The following is a 21828-nucleotide window of genomic DNA, read 5'->3' as shown; positions in this document are numbered from 1 at the left end:
CCTATCTTTGTAACCTCCTCCAGCCCGACAACCCTCCGAGATCTCTGCGCTACTCCAATTCTGGCCTCCTGCGCATCCCCAATATCCATCGCCCCACCATTGGCGGCCATGCCTTCAGCTGCCTAGGCCCTAAGCCTGTCTATCTCTCTTGCCTCTTTTAAGACGTTCTTTTTTTGGTCACTTGTCCTAATATCTCTTTATGTGGCTCGGTGTCATATTTTGTTTGATAATCGCACCTGTGAAGCGCCTTGGGACATTTTACTACGTTAGAGGCGCTATATAAATGCAGTTTGCAGTTGTTGTTGTTGTAGGAGCTAAAGACCATGTGCAATGGGTCCAGTCCTGCAGCAGATTGACTGGAGTCTGAGGACTAAGTATTGGGGGAGAAATCCAATTTTGGTGGAGGAGCAAATTGGGCGGCAGTGGATATACGCCAATGAAGTCAATGGAAAGGAGCATCGAGTGGTGTGTATAAGGGATGGCCAATCCGCCACCGCCCGTTAGGCACCATCATCAAAGTTGGATTGCACCCCTATTGTATCTGAGCTGATCAACATCCTGGGGGTCACCATTGACCAGAAACTTAACTGGACCAGCCACATAAATACTGTGGCTACAAGAGCAGGTCAGAGGCTGGGTATTCTGCGGCGAGTGACTCACCACCTGACTCCCCAAAGCCTTTCCACCATCTACAAGGCACAAGTCAGGAGTGTGATGGAATACTCTCCACTTGCCTGGATGAGTGCAGCTCCAACAACACTCAAGAAGCTCGATACCATCCAGGACAAAGCAGCCCGCTTGATTGGCACCCCATCCACCACCCTAAACATTCACTCCCTTCACCACCGGTGCACTGTGGCTGCAGTGTGTACCATCCACAGGATGCACTGCAGCAACTCGCCAAGGCTTCTTCGACAGCACCTCCCAAACCCGCGACCTCTACCACCTAGAAGGACAAGAGCAGCAGGTACATGGGAACAACACCACCTGCACGTTCCCCTCCAAGTCACACACCATCCCGACTTGGAAATATATCGCCGTTCCTTCATCGTCGCTGGGTCAAAATCCTGGAACTCCCTACCTAACAGCACTGTGGGAGAACCGTCACCACACGGACTGCAGCGGTTCAAGAAGGCGGCTCACCACCACCTTCTCAAGGGCAATTAGGGATGGGCAATAAATGCTGGCCTCGCCAGAGATGCCCACATCCCATGAACAAATTTTTAAAAAGGCCTATTTAAAAATGCACAAACACACATCAAATAGAAGCTGTTTCCTTTGCCTTGAATCCAGTGCTGTGGAATCCATCTCACTTACATTGCAGCATGGTTTCCATAATGTCAACACATCAAAAAAAAACTATACTTGCATGTTAGCAGCAACAGCTGTGAGCTCAATGCTTGGATGAAGAAGGGGTACAGTACTCATTGTATTAACATGATGTGACTAATAATTCTTGAACAATAATTAAGGGGCATGCTCCGCATTATGTTTAAAGAATTCATTTGAAATAAGCGGATTAATGACTTTATTAAAATAGCTCACAGGAATCTCTACCCCGAAATGTCGAAAGCTCATCAATACTTTGGTTGATAACAGCTTCTTCCTTCATTCTTCTCATAGCCAACCAGCTTTGCCCCACATGAATAGTCATGGACACATAGAAAATCTCAAGTCAGGAAAAGGGCAGGGGAACAGGACTCAGTGGATTGGTCTTTCAAAGAGCCAGCACAGGCATGAGGGACCAAATGGCCTCCTCCTGTGCTGTAAAATTCTATGAGTCTGTAAGGCCATAGGTCTATAGTCTGCTTTCCTGTTGTCCTAGCAGTTGTATCCGATAATGTGTTTGCTTTCAACATACTTTCAAAATTTTATCTTGTCATGTTGCTAAATGGTGGAAGAGCAATATCTAAAGACAGTTCTTTTGTTATGTAAATCCTCATTTTTTTTATAGTTACATATATGAATAGCCATTTTCACCACAACAATTTGAAGTTATTAAAGGCACATATTATCATACTTAACTGAAAAGTTGGATGAACAGAACCACGATCGCACACCCGGGGTAAATTTGACTTTGGGCGATAGTGTAAAACAGATGATATCGATTCAATCACTCATTCCTGTATCGGATGAGATGTATAACAGATGGCTAAATTGATACTGTCCATTTTACACTATCACACAAAAGTCAAAATTACCCCCTGCACTATCCCTGTGAACCTTTGATGGGGGAGATTGTATTCTTAGTGCAGATGTTGTACCTGGATACTCTCTTGGTGCCAGGATCACATGATACCTCTGCCTGTTTATATTTCCCTCACTGTAACTCAATAGACTTATTATTTGAATAAATATCATAGTTAATATGAATTGATTGACTGAATAAAGCAGTGGGGGGGATGTTTCATTCTAACTCGACTGGGATATGGTTACATTACCAGACAAAGGACGTCTTTTACTTACAGCGGGTGTGATAGTTGAATAAAATATCATTTAAATAAAGGTTTGAAATGCAAATTTAAAGTTATCATTGGCTTGTGCAGCTTCCTTAACCCTGTGGATTTTAACAATTTTCAACAGTGCTTGCAACTTTTACACAATAAACGACACTAAGGCCAAGAATAAAAAAAAGACATTTGGAAAAGTAAAACTAGTATCTTGTGCAGTGAGCAATAAACCACATGCACTGCAGTTAAATTCAAGTGTCTGTAAAATTGGCAATAAAAGTTACAAAAATAAAAACAAAACCTGGAAAACGTTAAAAGACAAATTCAGGAACTGCGATGGCTGTTCATAGCTATTGGAGGCAATAAAGATTTCATTCAGTGACTTGAAATCTATGCAATGTACAGTGGATTCAGCTTGTGTTATGTTACTGGATTCCCAGCTGTAATGTTGCAGCAATAATTTTCACCTTAGCTCATGCAGTTTCATGGACAGAATTTATAATGTTATTTGTAAGACTGACTATGCTCTATCTCTATTCTTGTTCTGTACAAACACATAGAAAAATGACACTTAAAAAAAAAAGAGTACTGTGCAGGAAAACGAGAAGGAATTTATACCCCAGGGTAAGTTTTCTGATGAGGTACCTCAGTGCTGGACTAGACGCAGAAAATGTACCCTCATGCAATCTTTAGGGTACGTGGATAACAGATACCAGAGGAGTCCAAACAGGTGAAACTGTTCCATAAAACTAATAGTGCAGTTTCAATCTAAGGAATACAGATAACAATGACCATCATTTGATCACGAGTATTTCTTAATGCAGCTGAAACTAATCTGCAAATGGTTATCTGGCAATTTGACTCACCTAAAGTAGAACTGCAACCATTTAAGTGTAAGATTAGAGGGTGTGAGTGAGTGTTGGGCCTTAGCAGCATATGACACGAGGGAACATATGAAATTTTGGGCTATCAGCAATAATGGGATAAAGTATTCAAAGGTAAAATTCTTCAAAAGCACATCCCCACTACATGAAGAGCAGTGCAAATAAATGGAAGGAAAAACAGGATTTATTTCTAAATCTGAAAATTATTTAATGTGGTACAAACAGGACTTTTTAAAAATCGTTTATTTGTTTTTGGGGTGGTTTTTCTTCATTCTTGGGGTATGGGTGTCGACAGCAAGGCCAGCATTTATTGCTTAGTTTTGTAGCAGTTCGACACAACTGCAAGGCTCGCTAGGCCATTTCAGAAAAGAGTCAACCAGGAATGGAGTCACATATATGGCCAGACCGGCTAAGGAGGAAAGGTTTCCTTTCCTACAGGACATTAGTGAACCAGTTGGGTTTTAACGACAATCCAACAGCTTAATGGTCACTTTTACTGATACCAGCTTTTTATTCCAGATTTCTCTTTTTAAAAATGAATTCAAATTCACAAACTGCCATGGTGGAATGTGAATTCACACTCTCTGGATTACTACCAGAGGCCTCTGGATTACTAGTCCAGTAACATAACCACTACACCACTGCACCCAGAGTAAATAGTACTGGCAGGGCTGCATTTAGTGCCCATCCCTAATTGCCCAGCGAAGGGGGTGGAGGGCCTTCTTCCTTCGTAATGTTTGTTTGTCCGACTTGAATGGCTTGCATTAAGAGTCAACCACATAGTGTGGTTACCACAGTCACAGGCAGGAGTGGCAAGTTCCCTTCCTAAAGGACTTTAGTGAACTTGGTGGGTTCAATGACAATCCAACCATTTCCGCCCGCAAGTTACAAGTCAGCTGTGGCTCAGTGGTAGTACATTCACCTCTGAGTCAGAAGGTTGTGGGTTTAAGTCCCATTTCAGACACTTAAGCACAAAAATCTAGGCTGACGCTGCAGTGCAATACTGAGGGGGTGCAACACTGTTGGAGGTGCCATCTTTTGGATGAGACGTTAAACCGAGACCCCGTTTGCCCTCTCAGGTTGATGTAAAAGATCCCACAACACTATTCCAAGAAGAGCAAGGGAGTTCTCCCCGGAGTCCTGTCCAATGTTTATCCCTCAACCTGAAACAGATTTGATCACACTGCTGTTTGTGGGATCTTGCTGTGCGCAAATTGGCTTCCGCGTTTCCACGTTACAACAGCGACTACACTTCAAAAGTACTTCATTGACTGTAAAGTGCTTTGGGATATCCTGAGGTCATGAAAGGCGCTATATAAATGCAAGTTCCTTCTTTTCTTATCCTTAGAACCCGCAATCCTATTAAATGAACATTAATCCAAATCATTTTTTTAAAGATTTTCAAACCAACAAAATGTAAACTGTTTTCAATGTATTTTCCTCAAATCTTCTACACTGTGGGAAAAAAATTCTTCTAATCTTTCATCTCATTTGAAGTTTGTTAATTTCATACTTGTGTCCACAAATGATCTTAATTCAATTTATAGATTTTCTTGGATCTTCTTTATCTTTTAGAACTCTTGCATCCAAATTTTCCATGTTTTCAACATTTCCCAGACAATAAGTTATACTCTGTCAGCCCCTTCTCATATTCCAGAGTTCTAAATCCCAGAATATTCTTTGTTTGTTTTTCCCTGAGCTCTCTCCAAGACACGAAAGTATAGTGCTCGTTATTTCATGCAAAGTTCCAGTGAAGTGTAGAGGTTAAAATAAACTGTCTTGACATACAATCAAATGCCTTTAAATTGCTTCCTAGAATTTGATTACCCTTTTTGATAACAGCGATCACATTGACTGAGTACATTCAGTGAATGGTCAGTAATCACATCCAGATTGGTTTTTTTTCCACTTCTCTGAATGAACTCATATCCAGTGTACATGAATGGCAGTTGTTCAATACTGAAACAGAAGAGAGGACACGAAACATCGAGATGGCTCACAAGTAGAAAAAGTAAATTCAGCTGTTTAAAAGCAACATAAAAAATGTGTTTTTCATTTTGCCATAGAAAACTAATTTTTAAAGGCTTTTTTTCTTGCGGCATTAAAAGAGACATAACAGTGTAATCCTTGGTTTAATCATAATAAGTGAACAGAGTCAAGCATAGTTAGCATTGTAACTCATCCTCCATCTCCTTCATTGTCATAATATCACAAGGTAATTACAGATAAGGAAGGCCATTTGGCCCATCTTAGTTTATCCATCCAGTAAGACCTCACAGTCCCCCATTGCAGCATCCAATTATTCCATTAATGATTCCAGGGTTTTTGCTTCCACTACTCTATCTGGGAGTCTATTCCAAGTGTCGATCACTTTATGTGTGAAGAAGCACTTCCTGACATCAGGTGGTATGAATCCATGTTCCCTTGTTCTACTCTCACAATTTAATGTTCTGGCTTTGTTGATTGATTGGTTGGACATGTTGAGCGTTGAGTCTACTAAGACACTTTTTTTTATTCGTTCATGGGATGTGGGCGTCGCTGACAAGGCCAGCATTTATTGCCCATCCCTAATTGCCCTTGAGAAGGTGGTGATGAGCCGCCTTCTTGAACCGCTGCAGTCCGTGTGGTGAAGGTTCTGCCATAGTGCTGTTAGGAAGGGAGTTCCAGGATTTTGACCCAGCGACAATGAAGGAATGGCGATATATTTCCAAATCGGAATGGTGTGAGACTTGGAGGGGAACGTGCAGGTGGTGTTGTTCCCATGTGCCTGCTGCCCTTGTCCTTCTAGGTGGTGGAGGTCGCGGGTTTGGGAGGTGCTGTCGAAGAAGCCTTGGTGAGTTGCTGCATTGCATCCTGTAGAAGGTACACACTGCAGCCACAGTGCGCCAGTGGTGAAGGGAGTGAATGTTTAGGATGGTGGATGGGGTGCCAATCAAGCGGGCTGCTTTGTCCTGGATGGTGTCGAGCTTCTTGAGTGTTGTTGGAGCTGCTCTCATCCAGGCAAGTGGAGAGTATTCCATCACACTCCTGACTTGTGCCTTGCAGATGGTGGAAAGTCTTTGGGGAGTCAGGAGGTGAGTCACTCGCCGCAGAATACCCAGCCTTTGACCTGCTCTTGTAGCCACAGTATTTAATTGGCTGGTCCAGTTAAGTTTCTGGTCAATGGTGACCCCCAGGATGTTGATGGTGGGGGATTCGGCGATGGTAATGTCATTGAATTTCAAGGGGAGGTGGTTTGACTCTTTCTTGTTGGAGATGGTCATTGCCTGGCACTTGTCTGGCGCAAATGTTACTTGCCACTTATCAGCCCAAGCCTGGATATTGTCCTGGTCTTGCTGCATGCAGGCACAGATTGTTTCATTATCTGAGGGTTTGGAAATGGAACGGAACACTGTGCAATCATCAGCGAGCATCCCCATTTCTGACCTTATGATGGAGGGAAGGTCATTGATGAAGCAGCTGAAGATGGTTGGGCCTAGAACACTACCCTGAGGAACTCCTGCAGCATTGTCCTTGGGCTGAGATGATTGGCCTCCAACAACCACTACCTTCCATCTTCCTTTGTGCTAGGTATGACTCCAGCCACTGAAGAGTTTTCCCCCTGATTCCCATTGACTTCAATTTTACGAGGGCTCCTTGGTGCCACACTCGGTCAAATGCTGCCTTGATGTCAAGGGCAGTCACTCTCACCTCACCTTATGTCTCTTTCAACTTCATCCTTAGCTATTTAACCACCGTTTATAGCGTGTCATCTATTTTCCTTCCAATGTGCAATACTTCACACTTTTCTGCAGTACGTTTCATCTGAAATTGTTCTACTCACACATGTGATTGGCCAAATCATCGATGTAAATTAATAACAGTGCTGGTCCCAAGACCAAGTTCTGGGGTAACCCATTCGATACTCCCCCCCCCCCCTCACCACAACATAACTTATTTTTTTTGTCTTTCCTTGTACTAGCTACAGTGCTTATCAAAGAAATAACATTCTACATATTCAACTTAAATCTACTGGTCTATATGATGGAATGGATTGTGTCCCAGAGTGTTCCTCTCTAATCAGGCGCTATGATTATCACTTTAATGAGGCAACTACACCCAGATTAAGATGATGAGGATACATTCTCCTTCCAGTGCAGAAAGTTGCCAAGCTGGGAATTGGACTGTGGGCAAAGATTATATATATCTCTATAGGGAGGGGAAAAAATGAAACAGAGTCATCCCAGGCCGCTCTCATACCCCTAGTAGCCAGGCATAGGACTTCTTGGGGTGAAGTCTGAGACATGGTTACTTGGTCATACTCTTCCCCAGGGACTGTGACCAAAGAAGGGCAAAGTGGAATCAAAAGCAAAATACTGCAGATGCTGGAAATCTGAAATAAAAACAGCAAATGCTGGAAAAGCTCAGCAAGTCAGGCAGCATCTGTGGAGAAAGAAACCACAAAGAGTTAACGTTTCAGGTTGAAGGCCTTTTGTCAGAACTGGAAGATGATAAAGGGTTAAAGCTTTTGAGCAAGTACAGAGCCAGGGAAAGGGGGGAGGGAGGGAAGGGTAGGAAAGAACAAAAGGGAAGGTCTGTGATAGGGTAGAGGGCACGAGTGATTAAATGACAAAAGGGATGATGGTGCAAGGCAAGGAAGGTGGGAATGGGACAGGTTAAGAAACACAAGATTGGTCTAGAGGATCTAAATGGCAACATCACTTAACCAGCACTTGCTGCCTGAAAAAATGGGAGCAGTGGTTATGGTTTGCAGTTATAGCAAGTTTCTGATTATGGTTTTGCTGTTGCTATTTACAGCTTCTCTGGACTGATCTTTTGTTTCTTAATCTGTCCCATTCCCACCCTCCTTGCCATACACCACATCCCTTTTGTCATTTAATCACTCTTGCCCTCTACCCTATCACAGACCTTCCCTTTTGTTCTTTCCTCTGCTCCCCTCCCTCCCCCTCTCTTTCCCTGGCTCTGTACTTGCTTAAAAACTTTAACTCAAGGACAAAGTATAGTTTAGTACTAGTGGATCTCATGCGGTGATGCTCACAGTGAGTTGGAGGACATGCTGTTATATAATGTGGGTCCTTCAGGTCCTGACCTTAACTGTGGGGCCTCTAAGTCCTAACCCCAACTGTTCCTACCATTCCCAGGTGCCCTGACCCTCTAGAAAATATTTCTCTTTATCTCTCCTCCACTTTAGCTCCCCTGACCTCACTCAGTAGAAAGTTTCTCTCCCCCTTCCCTACAGGGGCTCTCGCTGCTGCAAAAGCAAGTATTGTCTCTCTCCTTGCTCCCACTCAACAGGGCAGGTCTCTTTCTCTCCTCCATACACTTAAATAAAGTCTGGTCTCTCTGTCTCTCTCCCACCCCCTCCCCCCTCACCTTAACCCCAAGAGGATAAGGAGTTTGTTCATTGGAGAGGGATTTCTGCATGTGTGAATATATTGGGGCTGATTCCCCGATTCAGCACAGAAAATCAGGGGCTGTGGGCCTTGATTTCTTGACCTGCAAGTACTGCACCTCACCACAGGTTCCTGATTTGTTGCTTTTATTTGTCATCATCTTCTTCACTTCTCTTTTCCTCTCTGTGCTCCATCACTTCTTCTCCCCCTTGTTTCTTTTCACTTTTTTTTCTTTTTCTCTCCGTTCTTATTCTTGTACCTCTTTGTTCTGATCCATTCTGCAACCTTTCCCTGTATCCTCCCCCCCCCCTCCATTTGAACTGCCAAGTGGAGAGACTGCTGATGCTGATGGCCACTGAAAGAGCATAGATAAAAAGAGGATGTGGGTCATGCAAAATGCACACAGAGATCAGGAGGAAGCAGGCAACAGAAATTACTTTGCGGATTTGTTAGGCTTCTGACCTTCAGAGAAATGTGAAGAGATGCTCCAAGGTTATGCTGTTTTTGTATTGCAACCCCAGTGGACCATTGGCTGCATGGTGGTTCCTGGGATTTGTAATGTAATATCTCTTGAGGGTTCTAGTCTTGGGTATTGGGTTGGGAAGGAGACAGTAAACTGCAGTAGATGGACCCGTGCATGGGCTTAGGGATAGGGTGCGGTGGGAGTTCCTCAGCAGACTGACTCGTATGCACGATTGGGAAAGGGAGAAGGAGGTTGGGGCACGGTGACCATGTACTAGCTCCTGCTATAGAAAGTCACAAAGATGCCAATTTAATGAACAAATTTAATACACATGTTGCCTAATTGTTTGCCAGGGACGAGAGTGTGCCCAGCTCAAGGAACGGTGGACTAAAGTCCAGAAAGTTCAAAGGGTGTGATTTGTTTGTAACTTTTTTTAATGTTTCTTCTGTGCCTAATTCTACTTTTAGGGATATATGTTGAATGGGTGAAGAATTCTGAGAGCTGTGTCTTGTAGAGTTTGTTTTGCTGCAGTGACTGGATAGAATAGAAGAGTTCTGTTATGTGCTATGTGTAGCAAAATAATAAATCTGTTCTTTATAAATGCATTTACAGTTTTGTTACACAGAGTGCAAAGAGGAAATCAGCTCCCGATATTTATTCGGTAGAATGTGTTTGGGAGCAGATTTCAATTGAGGAAGAAGTTTTTACATGAGTAACAAAAGTGGAAAATAATCAATTTGAAAGAAGACTAAATGAGGAAGAAGAAAATTGACTAACCATTCAATGTGGACAATAGAATTAATGTACATGACAGAGATAAGAATCTTAGTTCTAATGTTCATCAAAACTGACTGAGGGTCAATATTTTTCACTGTTCAGTTTGGTCTTATGAGGCCTCTACTAACAGATTAAAGGACAAATTTTCCAACGGGATGGTTCTTGCTGGTACGGAGCAGAAAAGCGTGGGCCAGGAAATCAGTTCCGCATCACTGCACCTCTGCCGAGACTGAACAGCGCAGAATTTTCTGGCTACCATAAAGTGATCTCACACTATTTGCGCGAGAGCTTCATTGTAAGACTGTAGCATGTAGTCATTAAATTGAAGTAAGACTTGGCATGATTTTCCGATGTTTTTGTGGGGAATGCACTGTGTGCTTTGCTCCCCCATATCAAATGAACAATGAAGGAATGGCATGTTCTGGGCTGTACAGGAACTGAGTGCCTATAATTGTGTTGCTGGGTTGGAGAGACCAGGAATGTGCAGTGGAAAACATAACTTAGTGGGAAAAAGGTACATTGTTAGCCTTAAGGCACGCTGCATTCCATTTACTACACACATAATGTTAAATTTCGTCTCATGGAAGTCATGGGCCTGCCTATAGAAGTTGCCTTTTGCGACATGAACAAGTAGAATGTGTTGGGAGAGGGCCTGAGTTATAACACTCCTCTTTATTTAAGTGTTTTGGAGGCAAAAGAGGTGGATGAAAGATAGGCAGGTTCACTTGCACCAGAGATAGACTCTGCACATGAGAGATGGACTCCCCACACCAGAGATGGAATCCCCCCCAACCTGGGAGATGGACTTTTCACACCAGACATGGACTCCCCACACCAGAGATGGATTCTCCATACCAGAAATGGGCTGCCCTTTCCCATGCAGCTGTGACTACAGACCCAGATGTGCCTATTTCGAAATGTCCAAGGACTAGGGCCTATGCAGACTCCGCTTCATTGGGAGACAAAAATAGGATTGTGCCATCTGTTGAAATTTGACCTATAGACAGCCCCCACCCACCACAGGCTCGATTTTACCGTCGGGTTTCCTGTGGGTTTCCAGCGGGGGGGCCCCGAAAATCCCGATATCCAGTCACGTGACCGGATCGCGCAACGATCCCGCCCACTTCCGGGTTCCCCGATGACGTGCGGGGGTGCGTGCGTGGCCCCCGCTGGTGGGAATCCCGCAGGCAATTAAAGCCAGCGGGATGCCACTTGAGGTTATTTATTTCGCTTGTTCAGGTCATTAACTGACCTGATTAAGGGACTGTGTGTGATTTTGGGGAAACATGGGACTGTTTCACACACTGGGGGAAACAGTCCAAGTTGAACTGGACGTGTTGCAGCCATCAGCCTGTGGCAGCTGCAAAGGTCCATTTGACAGGTGGGGGGGGGGGGAGACCCTCACCCATTGCAGGAGGCCGCTCTGTCACTTGGGACAAAGTTTGGCCTCCACCACCCCACTCCTGACGGTCAAAGTCACCAACCTGCACACTCACCCCGGGGTCCGGAGACATGTACCGACCTTGCGGACCCCCTCAGATGTACATATTGCGGATGGGGGCCGCCGTAGCTGCAGTCATGACCCCCTCGGAGGGCGAACAGCATCACCAGCCTCGCCATCCACGCCGTCCACCTCTGACACGTGGAGCTCCACAACAGAGTGCTGTGACACATCCACCTGTACAGCAGGAGGGAGGGCTACCGCAGAGAGAGATGCGTCGCAGAGGGCACTACCCTCGCCACAGGGTCTACAGACCGAGGCGCAGCTCCCCGGACCTCTCCGAGCAGCAGTGCACACGGAGGCGCAGATTCACTCGACATGTAGTCGTGGAGATCTGCAGGCTCTTTCATGCCGAGCTGCTCCTGGCTGGCCCCAGCACCATCTGCTTACCTGTCGCTGCCAAAGTCACCACTGCCCTCCACAACTTCTCCTCCGCATCCTTCCAGGGTGCAGCCGGGTACACCGCCGATGTCTCTCAGTCGTCTGCGCGGAAGAGCCCTGCAAATACACCTGCACCTACTCTGCAGTAACACGATGGGTGGCATCAGTGGTGGGTCCTCATAGTGATACCCAGGAGCGGGCATTATTGGACACAACAGACAGGATTCGCGGAGACACGGCAGTGGTGGTGCCAATATAATGTGTGATGTTTGTTGTTCTGAAATTCAATATAGGTAACACCCATGGCAAACCCTCACACACCCTTGTGCATCCCCTTCATGCTCACGACACGTTTGCCTTACGCTGCCTACTGCACATATGCGATGCATGCCCTGTGGCTGCAGCACAGGTGGTGGCAGGTTGAGTGAGGCTGACTGTGAGGGAGATGCACGAGAGGGTGAGTATGGGATAGAGCCATGAGATTGTATGAGGATTGGGTTGCGTGGTAGTGGCGGGGTGAGTACTGGCGAGGTGAGTAGGTGCAGGTAAGATGAGGATGGGGTTTGAGTGGGTATGAGGGGTGATGTGACAGAGTAGTGTTGGCAGTGCCAAAAGAGATGTGGGGTGGGGGCAGTGTTGTGGCAGACGGAGTGTAGGGGAAAGACTACGTGTTCTCACTGTGGCTGACCTACTGCGGTCATTGAGCACCTCCTGCACTGTATGCAGGTGGGCGATATGTTGGTGGTGCAGGTGACCCCCTCTGCCACCTCGAGCCAGGCCTTCTTGGTGGCAGAGGCAGGCCGCTTCCTCCCGCCCGCCGGGTGGAAGATCTCTGTCCTCCCCCTCCTCCTCACCCCATCTGATGATACCTGGGGTGAGGCATCATTAAACTGGGAGCAACCTTCCCCCTGGGCTGCTCCACGCTGTAATTTGTTCCATTGGTTGCAGCATCTGTCAGTGGAGGACTGCCCCTTTAACTGGAGAGCCTCCAGATGACAGATCGTACTGCGCATGCGCAGCCCGCCCGACGCGCAGACCAGCAGCGCGGAGCCCGGAGGAGCAGGTAAATGATCCCATTAGTGTGTTGCCTGCTACGATCGCGCGGGCAGCCCACTAATTTCACCGGGCGCGGAGGCCACGCACCCGAAACCCAACCCGCCGGAAACCCGCAGGCCTGCTAAAATCAGGCCCCATGTCTCAAATTTTTCCAAGCCCCTTCGGGGACATTAATAACATTGGTCAATCTCAGTGCAAGGATGTATCAAGCAGATCACCAGGACAAACAATGTCATTACCTTTCTCATAGAAAATCTGCAGTACAATGAGAGGGACCCACAGTTCTTCTGACCAGACTATTAATAGGGAGCATGTGTCCATCTTGGCTCCTACACACAATCCCCTGGACTTCACAATATACAAAGACTTCCACTTCATCAATTTCAGTAACACAGGGTCTTGTCAGCGATGCCTGCTTCCTAAGAATCAGTAATGATTCCTTTGCACCTGCATGATTTGAAGGAGAAGCCAAAGTGGAAAAGGTGGTTTTTAGGAGACAAAAATCACCCTGATCCCAACTTGTGTGGGCACAAAGCCTACAGGTCACTGTTCCCATAGCCTTGGCACTGAAAATGTACCCCAATGTCTTTACAACAACAACAACAACATCTTGCATTTATATAGCACCTTTAACGTAGTAAAACGTCCCAAGGCACTTCACAGCAGTGCTTTCAAACAAAATTTGACACTGAGCCACATAAGGAGATATTAGGACAGATGACCAAAAGCTTGGTGAAAGAGGTAGGTTTTAAGGAGCGTCTTAAAGGAGGAGAGGGAGGTAGAGAGATGGAGAGGTTTAGGAAGGGAATTCCAGAGCTTAGGGACTAGGCAACTAAAGGCACAGCCGCCAATGTTGGGGCGATGGAAATCAGGAATGCTCAAGAGGCCAGAATAGGAGGAGCGCAGAAATCGTGGAGGGTTGAAAGGCTGGAGGAGGTTACAGAGATAAGGAGGGGCGAGGCCGTGGAGGGATTTGAAAACAAGGATGAGGATTTTTAAAATTTGCTGGACTGGGAGCCAGTATAGGTCAGCGAGCAGACAGGTGATGGATGAACGGGACATGGTGCGAGTTAGGGTACAGGCAGCAGAGTTTTAGATGAGTCCAACTTTATGGAGGGTGGAAAGTGGGAGGCCGGCCAGGAGAGCATTGGAATAGTCGAGTCTATAGGTAACAAAGGCATGGATTAGGGTTTCAGCAGAAGATGAGCTGAGGTGGGGGCGGAGACTGGAGATGTTGTGAAGCTGGAAGTAAATGGTCTTGGTGATGGAGAGGCTATGTGGTCGGAAGCTCAGCTCAGGGACAAATAGGGTTGCAAACAGTCTGGTTCAGTCTCAGACAGTGGCCCGGGGGACGGCTGGAATCAGTGGCTAGGGAATGGAATTTGTGGCGGGGACTGAGGACAATGGCTTTGGTATTCCCAATATTTAGTTGGAGGAACTTTTGGCTCATCCAATTCTGGATTTCGGCCAAGCAGCGTGACAAATCAGAGGCAGTGGAGGGGTCGAGAGAGGTAGTGGTGAGGTAGAGCTGAGTGTCGACAGTGTAGTTGTGTTTTTGTACAATGTCGCCGAGGGGCAGCATGTCGATGAGAAATAGGAGGGGATAGATCCTAGTGGGACTCCAGAGTTAACGGTGCAGGGGCAAGAAGAGAAGCCATTGCAGGTGATTCTCTGGCTACAACGGGATAGATAGGAATGGAACCAGGCGAGGGCAGTTCCACACAGCTGGACGGCAGAGGAGAGGCGTTGGAGGAGGATGGTGTGGTCAACTGTCAAAGGCTACAGACAGGTTGAGAAGGATGAGGAGGGATGGTTTACCATGGTCACAATCTTGGATAAAGGCCGTTTCAATGCTGTGGCAGGGGCGGAAACCTGATTGGAGGGGTTCAAACATAAACTTGCAGGAAAGATGGGCATGGATTTGGGAAGCGACAACACGATCAAGTACTTTGGACAGGAAAGGGAGGTTGGAGATGGGGCGGTAGTTTGCAAGGACAGAGAGTTCAAGTGTGGATTTTTTGAAGAGGGGATGATGACAGCAGATTTGAAGGGGAGGTGGACAGTACCTGAGGAGAGGGAACCATTAGCAATATCAGCTAACATGGGGGCCAGGAAGGGAATTGGGTGGTCAGCAGTTTGGTGGGAATAGGGTCAAGGTTCTCATCGACAAGATGAGCTCGGAGTGGGCATGAGATGAGATAGGAGAGAAACTAGAGAAAGATGCGAATTCAGGGCTAGGGCAGGGGGGAGTCTTAGGGGATGTTTGGTTTGGTGGGCTAGGGGAAGGGAGGGAAGCGGCAGAGGCAGATGAACGGATGGTCTCAATCTTAATGATAAAGAAGTCTATGAGCTCCTCGCACTTGTTGTTGGAAGTAGGGTGGAGGGGGCAGGTGAGAGGGATTTGATAAGGCAGTTTGTAGTAGAGAAGAGAAGCTGCAGGTTATCCTTGCACTCCAGGATGATCCTGGAATAGTGAGCAGTTTTGGCAGAATAGAGCAGGACCCGATAATGCTTTTCCTTTTTCTTTTTAAGTTAACACTTAAAGTCTGAACTTAGAATCATAGAATCTTAAAGTGCAGATGATGCCATTCGGCCCATCACTGGCTCTTTGAAAGATCTATCTAATTAGTCCCACTGCTCCATTCTTTCCCCATGGCACTGCAATTTTTTCTTTCTCAAATATATATCCAATTCCCCTTTGAAAACTACTATTGAATCTGCTTCCACCATACTTTCAGGTAGTGCATTCCAAATCCAACTCTCTGTGTAAATGAAAATTCTCCTCATCACACCTCTGATTCTTTTGCTAATTATCTTAAATCTGTGTCCACTGGTTACTGATTCTCCTGCCAGTGGAAACAGTTTCTCCCTACTGTACTCTATCAAAACCCTTCAAAATTTTGAACACCTCTATTAAATCTCCCCTTAACCTTCTCTGCTCTAAGGAGAACAATCCCAGCCACTCTAATCTCTCCACATAACTGAAGTCCTTCATCCCTGTTACCAACAATTAACTTGATTAATTATTTCTACAATACGCTATATGAGATATGCTGTGCTATATCTTAGCTTGACTGAGTGATGAAGAACTCATCATCAAATACAAGTTCATTAAGCAAATATCCATTTTTGCCATTATATGTTATGCAAGTTTAAGTAGTTTTACTTATCTAGATGAGAGGGAAGAAACATAGTTGGATTGAGAGACATAGGCAATTGGTGCTAATAATCGTCCTGTAATTGCAAAAGGAATTACCGTGCAATGTAAGTACTGATGCTTTATAAACCATTTTGTATTGACTACTGAGAAAATATTTCACGCTAGCAGTGCAATACAGAGGATAAGATTCACTGGTTTCATCTAGAAGTTGTTTTGGAATGTTCTTATTTTTAATCTAATAAGCTTTTGATCAGACTCTGGTTCAAATCAACTTTGTATTTATTGATAGACACTTTTTTCTCTACTGTTTGTTCTCAGAATGAACTGCTTTACTTGTAGTTTGTAATACAATACATTGTGGCATAGAGTACAAAAGTAAGGAAGTCATGATGAACCTTTATAAAACACTGGTTCGGCCACAACTGGAGTATTGTGTCAAGTTCTGGGCACCGCACTTTAGGAAAGATGTGAAGGCCTTAGAGAGGGTGAAGAAGAAATTTACTAGAATGATTCCAGGGATGAGGGACTTTAGTTACATGGATAGACTGGAGAAGCTGGGGTTGTTCTCCTTGGAACAGAGACGGTTGCGAGGAGATTTGATAGAAGTATTCAAAATCATGAAGGGTCTGGACAGAGTAGATAGAGAGAAACTGTTCCCATTGGCGGAAGGGTCAAGAACCAGAGGATATAGACTTAAGGTGATTGGCAAAAGAATCAAAGGTGACATGAGGCAAAACTTTTTTACACAGCGAGTGGTTAGGATCTGGAATGCACTGCCTGAGGGGGTGGTGGAGGCAGATTCAATCATGGCCTTCAAAAGGGAACGGGATAAGTACTTAAAAGGAAAATATTTGCAGGGCTACGGGGATAGGAGGTGTGGGACTAGCTGGATTGCTCTTGCACAGAGCCAGCGTGGACTCGATGGGCTGAATGGCCTCCTTCCGTGCTGTAACCTTTCTATGATTCTATCTCTCCTTTGTTAAGTTACGATCAAGGCAATGTGCTTATTGTGGCCTGTAGTATTCGTACCTTATAGCTGCTAGGCAGCAAGAAGATTTGTGCTGGGACACTAGATTATACGGTGATTGGGAACATTGCTTTTCCACCCGTGGGAGTCTAACCCAGACTGACGGGCTGAATGTGCTATCTCTAAAGTGAAGTATTTTTGGGAGGTCTCACTCTACAGCACAAATTTGTCATTCTCACTGCTGACTACATCTTCTAAGGAAAATTAAGTATTGTTGCCACAGTTAGTGGTTTAATCTTAACCCGTGAACTTGGGTCAGAGGTGGTTGTAGTAACATTACTGTAAGGCATGTTGGCTATAAAGATAAAATTATATGTAAATTGCTTGGGTGAAGATTAAAACACAGTTTGTCAATAGATTCAGGAACAAGTCTAACTATCAGGGCACGCTGTGTGATGCCCCACTCCAGCAAATTCTGGGCCATAAACTATTTAATCATATCATCTCAGCTTGTTTTCTGTTATGTTGTTTTTCTACCAATTTAGAGCTCCTATTACAGTTCTAATGCAGGTTATTTTATACTTCCATTTAAAGGAATGATCCCAACAAACTTAGCATTTGGTCATTTATTTAGACAATATATTTCAGCTTTTAATCGTGTAATCATTTTTACTTGTGCATTCTTGATTAACTTCTCTTTCAACAAATGAGAGATTTGAGGGGCAATGTGACCTGCATAAAAAGCTACTGAAGGATATTAAATAGTACATTATACCACTAGAGCTTGCTATTGTTGGAGTCACTAATTTGAGTAGCTCAATATTGTTCAGAAGAATTATATTTCTTGATTAAAGGATACAGCTGTCAAGATTGGATTTGAAATTAATTCTACTTTTGATACAGGCTGAGAGAGTGCTGCACTGTCGGAGGTGCCGTCTTTTGGATGAGACGTTAAATCAAGGCCCCGTCTGCCCTCTCAGGCGAATGTAAAAGATCCCATGGCACTATTTCAAAGAAGAGCAGGGATGTTCTCCCCAGTGACCTGGCCAATATTTATCCCTCAACCAACATCACTAAAACAGATTATCTGGTCATTATCACATTGCTGTTTGTGGGACCTTGCTGTGCGCAAATTAATTGCCTTGTTTCCTACATTACAACAGTGACTACACTTCAAAAGTACTTCATTGGCTGTAAAGCACTTTGGAATGTTCTGAGTTCGTGAATGGCGCTATATAAATGCAAGCATTTCTTTCTTTTACACATGTGATATAGGTGAAATGTGGAGGAAATTCTTTTTTATTCGGATTTAATGTGATAGTTTTTCTTTAATTTGTTCTCAAGATGTGGACAATGCTTGCTAGCTGGCATTCATTGCCTGTCCCTAGTTGCCCTGAGAAGGTGGTAATGGGCCTTCTCCTTGAACCGCTGCAGTCCGTGTGCTGAGACACGCTATCAGCAGTTCTAACAGTCAGTGTATTCGATGTGTGGAAGCACTGGTCATTTGTAGGCTTGGGGAAAAAAAACAATGACAGCATATCTATTGTTTAAAAGCACAAAGTGAGCGATGGCTCACAAGGTCCAACCCAACAATCCAATTGTGCCTCCAGGCTTGCCTTCCATTGTATTCGACTTTCCAGGTCAACGGTCACAGTAGAGATCGTAACGCAAAGATTGTACCTGTTACTGAGGCAGAGAAAACTACAATTTAGGATACTCTGCCCATATTATTTAAATATGCTGAGACAAAAATAAAATGTCTGCCCTATTAAGTTTGTATATTTTGTACATATGCCATTTAAAAGACATGTAACCCCGTTCTTAGATTGAATCCACACACTACTGAAAACTGAAATGGCGGCTTGCAGGCGATGGCTGGAGTTTTGTGCTTCTCCACTCACCAGCCTGTCCCCTTCCAAGTGATTGGACGGAAAATCGGACGCTGGCAGATGCAGAAGTGGAAAACCCCGGCTAATTTACCTGTCCCAGTGACACAGAAAGCTTTAAGCAAGAATCAGTCAACTTTGATGGGGAGGGCGGGGTTGGGAAATGTGTTTAGAATGAAAATGGGCATATACAAGGTGTCAACAGCCTATCAGTGTTTTAACAGCTGTACAGCTGTTAAAACACTGATAGGCTGTTGACACCTTGCCTATGCCCATTTTCATTTATTTCAATTTGGATTCTGGGAGCATAGTGCCCATGAGGGAGCATCTAGCATTTATGCCGTTGAATCTGTTTATAGCCCAGTGCCAGATTTGCAGACACAGCTTTTACCTATTTAGAATCAGTCCACAAAAGTTCATATATGCTTCTTAGAATGGCATTCTCAAAGTCCAATAAACAACAGGACTTCTGGCTGAAACAGTCAGGATGAGAAATTGTACATGTACAACATAAAGTCCAGTTCACTCATGGAGTTCAGATGCTTTTGCCAGGAATAAAAGCTGTGACTTATGCCATGGAACTTATTTCATGTGCTAGCCATTCATTTTCAAGTAAACAAACCAACCGAGAGTTTAACAGATTTGATACCTTGGCCCTGAATTTCCTTAGGGCCTAGGGTAGAGTTCTGGCGTAAGACTGGCAGGAGCGGACAGGCAAGGGTGGGAATCGGGGTAAGTCCCACTAACGCTGGGACTCTGCCTCGAAGAATGGCCAGGAATTTCTACTGGAGGGAAAAGGTTTGTCCGTCCCATTGAAGGCCTGGTGCAAAGAAGGAAATGGAGCCAATGGGATAGCATCACCCACTGCAGTTTACCCCTATTCCTGCCTCCTCTGTCCTAAGTGACCTGGACACTGATAAGATACCAGCATCCAGGTCAAAGGAACAGCAAAAGTGAGGCCCACAAGGGTTTCCAGCCCACGGCTACGGTTTAGAACACACCCAAAGATTGGTGCCTGAATAGTTTAAATCAGCGACGTTACAGAGGGGGCCAATTTACAAATTTTCAGCTGGTCCTTTGCACGATTACAGCAATTCAGTGCCATAACTTCAACTGCCACCCCTCGAGTGGGTGCCCAAGCTCATCCATACTGGTGCGGGCGGTAATATATAAATAATCTGCCCCCTGGAAACTCCAGTGGGATCAGGTTCTCCTCCCGCAGTCGTGACATCGGAGCAGGATGGCGGATATTCGCTGTTCTCCTGAGTTAACGTTTGGAAATTGCCGTTTCCTTTGTGCATTGCAACTAGATGGAGTCCCTGCCCTTATGCAGGATTCCCCTAATGGCTCAGTGTTCAGGCAGCACTGGGAAATCTCCTTCACTCTCAAGCTGTACCACAACCTCCTGCCTTAGTCCCAAGCCTTCCAGATCTTTCATCAGTTTTCTGTTTATCGCCCCACGTTGAGTCTCTGACTGTCATTGTAACTTAGACAGGGAGCACAACGCTCAGATTAGCTCAGGTCGTATTAAAAAACCTGTATGAAATGAGGAATGTCACAATTGAATAAAGAGAACACGTAGAAGGAGAATGTACCTTTATATGGCAAAGTAAGGAATCGACATTTATTTACTTTATAAAAGCAATTACCAAGATACATTGGGGGTAATTTTGAATTTGGGTGAGAATGTGAAACGGGTGATATTGGATCAACTGCCCATTATACATCGCTCCTGAATCAAGTCAATGGAAATGAAAATCCAGAGAGATGTACAATGGGCGGCTGATCCGATTTCGGCCACCTTACACTATCGCCCAAAGTCAAAATGACCCCCATAGTATTTTATCGGTTATAATGATTCTGGTTCAGCAAACTCTGATGTTTGGTTAATGGAAAGCTCCTGCCAAAAACAACATCAACCTAACAGGGCTCATTGATGGCTGAAAGGAACTGATAAGGAAAAATGCACTCAATGATATGCCTAAAACCAGGTTGAGGGTTAATCTTTTAGCCAAAATAATTGTTGCTTCTTTTTGGGCTTCATTCTGATTCAGACTGTGCTCTTTACCCCGATCTGGGAGCAGTCACGCCAGTAAAAAAAACCTACTGATAAACGGTTTCCATGAAATGATTTCAGCCTGCTGACTGATATTATGGCATTTACCATGTTGTGTAGGTAAGTAGGTGGGACGAGGCTCGTGTGGAGCATAAACACCGGCATAGACCAGTTGGCCTGAATGGCCTGCTCTGTGCTGTAAATTCTATGTAATTCTATATCCAGTTTAACTTACACTGGCCAGGTGTCAATGCAAACACCAGGTACATCATACTAAATAGTTAAGAACTCACTACTGTACACACAAGGCTCAGGATAGTGGCAAAGGGAAAACATCACTCAACAATTGGATTTCATATGTTGGAACACCCAAAAACTGAGCAGGTTGCTTTCAGGACCGATGATGTGCTTAAATCTGACCATCAGTATGAATTATGTGTTAAATACTCCATTATCCATTACCTACAATGGCTTTCACAAAGCACACTACATAAGCCTCAAAGGAACATCAAGGTGAGAACCTAACCTATAAATAATATCTAGATATAATACACAAGTGCTGAGACATTTATTTTAATGGAGGGTAGCAAATGTTGTGCCTTTGTTTAAGAAGGGCGGCAGGGAAAAGCCTGGGAACTACAGACCGGTGAGCCTGACATCTGTCGTGGGTAAGTTGTTAGAGGGTATTCTGAGGGACAGGATCTGCAGGCATTTGGAGAGGCAGGGACTAATTAGGAACAGTCAGCATGGTTTTGTGAGAGGAAAATCATGTCTCACGAATTTGATTGAGTTTTTTGAAGGGGTAACCAAGAAGATAGATGAGGGCTTTGCAGTAGACGTGGTCTACATGGACT

This window comes from Heptranchias perlo, chromosome 34 (genome assembly GCF_035084215.1).
Source record: "Heptranchias perlo isolate sHepPer1 chromosome 34, sHepPer1.hap1, whole genome shotgun sequence".
Lineage (NCBI taxonomy): Eukaryota > Metazoa > Chordata > Chondrichthyes > Hexanchiformes > Hexanchidae > Heptranchias > Heptranchias perlo.
Note: the sequence above shows the minus strand (reverse complement) of the source record.